Below are 6000 nucleotides of genomic sequence, written 5' to 3' on the forward strand. Positions count from 1 at the left end.
GTGAGCATTAATCTCATTAGATGTTTGGGAAGTGGTGTGGGAGAGAACAGCGAAGATGAGAAGACAGATTTTTCTTCAGGGGAAGATACATTTACAAATGTTAAACATTGCTAGGAAAAATGATCATAAGTACGGGTTAATGAATTAGGACAACTATCACAACAATAGCTATAGAAATGTGACATTTCAACTGGTAGAATAAAAGGTAAACTACTTAATGGAAGCCAAGGAAGAGGAAAGAAATAAACAAGAGAAAAACATGGTATATAACAAATAAGATAGCAAAGTGTCAATGTGACAATAACTATGATAATAAGTGAGTTAATGAGACCAATCAAAAGACTGTTTTTAGACTCGAGATCTAGATATAAGATGCTTACATAAATTAAGTATCTTAAGGACAAACGGATACAGAAATATTGAAAGTAAAGGAGTGGAAAAATACATCAGGCACATGTGAGTTAAAGAAATGTAGCACTCTTTCTTCTTTCTTTCTTTCTTGACAGACAGAGTTAGACAGTGAGAGAGAGACAGAGAGAGAGAGACAGAAAGGTCTTCCTTTTTCCATTGGTTCACCCCCAAATGGCTGCCACGGCCGGCGTGTTGTGACCGATGTGCTGCGCTGATCCAAAGCCAGGAGACAGGTGCTTTCTCCTGGTCTCCCATGCGGGTGCAGGGCCCAAGGACCTGGGCCATCCTCCACTGCACTCCCGGGGCCACAGAAGAGAGCTGGACTGGAAGAGGAGCAACTGGGACTAGAACCAGTGCCCATATGGGATGCCGGTGCCACAGGCGGAGGATTAACCAAATGAGCCATGACACCGGCCAGCACTTTCAATATCACTGCAAATTTAAGTATTTAAGTTGGGCAATCTAATAAGTGGGGCTTTTTTTTTTTTTTAAAGATTATTTGCTTGAAAGGGAGAGTTAGAGGAAGTCACACACATGTGCACATGGCGCGCGCACACACACACACAACACACAGATCTTCCATCTGCTCATTCACTCCCCAAATGATCACAATAGCTGTGGCTAAAGCCAGGAGCCTGGAATTCTATCCAGGTCCCTGAATGGGTATAGTGGCCTGAACACTTGGGCCATCTTCTGCTTCTTTCCCGGGTGCTTTAGCAAGGAGCTAGATCAGAAGTGAAACAGCTAGCATTGCAGGTGCTGGCTTAACCTGCCACAGTAACAGACATTGTGTGTTGAAGATGCAACACAATAATCATGAACATATATGCTATGAACAATAATACCTTGAGATAGAAAACAAGTAAATCAACAATTATGGTTAGAATTAAAAAAAAAACCCTTGCGGAAAGTGACAAAGCAATAAATAAAAGCTACAGAACAAAAATATAATATATATTACTTTTAATCTGTACTTAAACCTGTATTTTAAACCTGTGTGGTATAAGTAAAAAAGGAAGCTTAATAAATTCCCAAGGTTTAACTTTATATAGACTGTAGTCTTTGAATATGGTAAAACAAAATTAGAAATAAATAACAAAAAAAAGCCAACTATTTAGCTAACTAAATAACCTGAATACTAGAAATGGAAAATTCTATCTAAAAATTACCCAATATTTTATACTGAAAATCTACTCAAGAAATTTTTTTTGTTATGCTTGTGTCACTTAATATATTTTTCCATCAAGTTCTGGTGAATTTATTTTGTGGTTTAGAGGATGGGATTATCTATAATGAACTAAGTAATAACCACTAGGAAAACAATCTTTCTCCTATTTAGAATAGCTTCTATAATAAATGGGAAATTTTGGGAAAGTATGACTCTGTAGAGAATACAAGGAAGCTGCTTAATTGCGGGTCGTTTCTCTTGGGCACAGTGACTGGAGATACTGAGTATCCATGTCTGCATCCTTGCCTGGGGGTGTGATGTTCTGGGAGCGTACTGAGTGCGGTGATGTGCACAGCAGATACCAGACGCAACACAGGAGCTGGCAGGAGGAGGGTAACTCATGGGCACACCCAGCACGTTCCAACGGCTCCTTAAGAGAACCATGGGTAGAGGACAGGACTAAAATTCCAGCTGTTTGACATTGATACAGATCACTGATATCACCTGTATTTGCCTCTAGCCAAGGTAAATATGGGTTACTTATGACGCATTTTAACCTGGAAAACATGGGGTGATTATAATTGTTGATGTAACAGGTATCTGAGTAGTGGGCTGAGTTTCCTGGGACGCTAACTCCGAGATGGAAATGACCAGGTCAGAGGTTTTCAAGAGTATGCTGTTGGGTGAACACTTGTAGATCAGGAGGGAAGGAAGAGAGGAAACGGGATTGGAAACAGACAGAGCTGGGCTGCAATGAAGCCTTAGCAGAGCAGACGCGTTTCTGGAAGTTTTGAAGCTGGGATAACTCTTGAGAGTTGTTGTGAGCTGCTGTAAGATCTGGGACTTCATACCCTACAGCTACTAGTCTGCACTGGAAAAGGGACTGCATAGGTAAGGTGGCGCTTTTTGGCCAGAAAAACTCCAACAGGGATAATAAAGGCAATAAATCCTTCATCTTTTTAAGATTTATTTTTATTTATTTGAAAGGGTTACAGAGAGAGGGAGGGAGGGAGGGAGAGAGAGAGAGAGAGAGAGAGAGAGAGAGAGAGGTCTTCCATCTGCTGGTTCACTCCCCAGATGGCTGCAATGGCTGGAGCTGAGCTAATCCAAAGCCAGGAGCCAGGAGCTTCTTCTGGATCTCCCATGTGGATGTAGGGGCCCAAGGACTTGGGCCATTTTCTACTGATTTCCCAGGCCATAGCAGAGAGCTGGATTGGAAGTGAAGAAGCCGAGTCTCGAACCGGCGCCCATATGGGATGCCGGCACCACAGGCTGGGGCTTTTGTCCACTGTACCACGGCGGCAGCTCCAAATCCTTCATTTTTGAAGGAGGATATGGATGTCATACCATAGTGGCCATGACCATGGAGGTAAAATTTCATATAATTTTGGTTCCAAATTAATTTTTCTCTTATTTAGAAAAGTGAAAGATTGGAAGAAAGTGCTGCACACAGTAGATGGGTGAAACCTCTCCAGGTCTAGCACTCGGTCTTAACTGGGGTCCACTTTGAGAGTAACTCAGTGAACATGAATTGAAAGGACACTTTATAAAGCAGTAGCACAGGGAGTTCCAACCTTTTTCCTCCTTGTCTGAGTGTAACATTACTAGTGGGAGGATCCTTCCTCCCTTTCTATCCCTAACTCCATGTGTCAAGGAGAAAGCATGAAGCAAACCATGAGTGTTTCAGGCCATGTGTGTTTCTTAGTCAAACATTATGTGTGTATTAGTTTGGAAAATTATTTTGAAATATGATTTAACTCCTGTGGACTTTTTCCTCCTGAGGCTGGTCTGGGATGATTCAGAGGTAGGGGGAGATGGTGCCCTGGGGCTCTCTAAAAGGCTTCTTGCCAGTTCTACTCACTACCCCACGGCTCTGCTTCCTTCTCCTACCTTAAGGCCAGGGAAGTAAAAGGAGGGGAAGGAAGTGGGAAGGCCATGTGTGAGATTGTCAGTGTGGTGTGGCCTGAGGAGCAGTGGGCTGTAAAGACACTGTCCACAGGTCTTCTGAGTGGGTGGTGAAGGTTGTCCATGTCTTCCATCCCTCTATGGTCGCCTTCTTGATGCGGCTCGATCTCCTGTTCATGTCCCTGCCTGTGTAGGTAGAAGCCAGCAGTGAGAGCCTCCACCCAGCACAGGTACAACCATCCCCTTCTAGAGCAGGGACCAAGCCCATGGGTTCTGGGGTGACGCTGTCTAGCTTCAGACATCAGTTTCCCTTCCTGTGGGTCATGTGGTCTTGGGCAAGGGATTTAACCTCTTCAGACCTTGGTTTTCTTGTCTATAAAATGAGATTGATAGTAACATATAGTAGTGTCATTGTTGAGAACTAAGTAATAAACCTGTAAAATCACTTAACACATAATCAGTATTTGAAAAATAGGCTAGTATTTGTCCTGTGGGGTTCATGTTCCCCATCTCATGGGTATCCTAGCCTGATGGATAATGTTAGCATCATACACTAAGCTTGTTTTCAAATCTCTCAGTTGGCTCCAGGGCCAATTAATTAATATTTCAGGAGAGAGAGGGGAGTAGAGGGAGAGGTGGGAGGGACAGGGAGAGGGACAGGGAGATGGACAGGGAGAGGGAGGAGACTTTATCCACTAGTTTATTCTGCAAATGCCTGTATCCACTGAAGGTGGACACTCAGTTTGGGTATTCCTTGCGGGTGGCAAGGGCCCAACCACTTAATTTTTTTTAAAAGATTTAAAAGATTTATTTATTTACTTGAAAGAGTTATACAGAGAGAGAAGGAGAGGAAGAGAGAAAGAGAGAGAAGTCTTCCATCTGCTGGTTCACCTCCCAGTTGGCTGCAATGGCTCAAGCTGTTCCGATCTGAAGCCAAGAGCCAGGAGCTTCTTCTAGGTCTCCTACATGGGTGCAGGAGCTCAAGGACTTGGGCCATCTTAAACTGCTTTCCCACACCATAGCAGAGAGCTAGATCAGAAGTGGAGCAGCCAGGACCCCACCAGTGCCCACATGGGATGCTGGCAGCAATGGCCCTAGGCTCAACCACTTAAGCCATCACCTGCTTCCTCACAGACTGTACATTAGGAGGAAACTAGAATTGGGAGTGGAGTTGGGGCTTGAACCCAGACACTCAGATATTGGATGTGGGCATGCCAGGTACTGTTTTAATTGCTAGGCCAAATGCCTGCCCCTGTATATTTATATTTTAGCACAAGTGGTTTCCCATTTAATAATCTTCACACACAATCATGTATTCTCATGCAGGTTATTTCTGCTTGTGAGCTACAGATGGGATCACTTCAAAGCCTTCTAGATAAAAAGGTAGGATCCTTAGTCAAATATAGACTTTCCCCCAAATCACTCTGCCTCTCTTGATTATCTTGGAAGATAATTTTTTAATTAAAAATGGGGTCAGGGATTAGAGGCAAAAACCCTCATGCTAGATCAGGTTTATCCCAGGTCCTTTACCTTGATGGTCCCCTAAGCTATCTTTTCCCTGTCTTGGTTGCTCTTTGTTCCTCCTTCTTCTTCATGCAGGAGGAAGTCAAGATGGGCAGCCACCTGGGAAGCTGTAAAGGTTGGAGTCATTTTCACTGCCCTAGGAGTAAAAGAGAATGGAATAGAAAATTTAAAAGCCAATGTGAGGACCACTGATCTTGACTTCATTTGGCCTGAAATCCTGAAACCCAGGAAAGAAAAATGTATTTTAGTTTTCACTGACCCTTTTGTATCTGCATTGTTTGTATTATTCAAAGATATGATTGATCTTTAATTAGCCTGTAGATTTTTTTCCCTCCACAAAACCTGTTCAGTTGTCCCTTCTGTATCTGCGAGTGCTGCACCTGCTGATTCAATCAGCCACAGCTTGAAAATAGGCAAAGAAAAATTGTCTGTCTCTATTGATCTTGTATGAACTTTTTTCCTTGTCATTATCCCCTAAACAATGCAGTTTAACAATTATTTACATGGGATTTTTATTGTAGTAGGTGTTATAAATAATTTAGAGATGATTGAAAGTATACAGGATGATATGTGTAGGTTATCTGCTGATTCTGTCGTTTTATATAAGGGGCTTGAGCATCTGTGCATTTAGTATCTATGAGGGTCCTGGAACCAATCCTCTGTGGGAACTAAGGAATGACTGTAGTAATTAGCTAACTAATGACTGAGCCAATCTTTTGTACTAAGCACTATCCTAAGCACTTGGAATACAACTTTAAGTGCTCAGAATAGATGCCAAAGATATCAGTGGGGGAGACAATAAGTAGATTAAAAAAACACATATTCTGTTGGGTGGTGCTAGAAGGAAAAATAAAGCAAGGTGAGATAAATAGATAAGAAAAATAAAACAGATAAGAAAAAAGGGGAAGCCGGGTGGGTGAGAGGACCGAGGCACAGTTGGATGTGAGCGTGTGCTCTTTTGGATGGAATTTTCTGGGCAGGCTTTCTAAAAG

At 42.6% G+C, this 6000-nt stretch overlaps 1 long non-coding RNA gene across 1 annotated transcript in view; it reads left to right on the forward strand.

Annotated features, from left to right (window-relative positions):
- Positions 1–5741, forward strand: part of LOC149123013 (uncharacterized) — a 30301-nt gene extending 24560 nt beyond the window's left edge. The window contains exons 2-3 of the long non-coding RNA XR_016217897.1: positions 4811–4867; positions 5084–5741. This is a non-coding gene — a long non-coding RNA (uncharacterized LOC149123013). The remainder of the gene's footprint in view (positions 1–4810; positions 4868–5083) is intronic.
- Positions 5742–6000: the final 259 nt, after the last annotated feature.

This window comes from Oryctolagus cuniculus, chromosome 12 (assembly GCF_051225735.1).
Source record: "Oryctolagus cuniculus isolate XC-2025 breed Fujian yellow rabbit chromosome 12, ASM5122573v1, whole genome shotgun sequence".
In the NCBI taxonomy this organism is placed as follows: Eukaryota; Metazoa; Chordata; class Mammalia; order Lagomorpha; family Leporidae; genus Oryctolagus; species Oryctolagus cuniculus.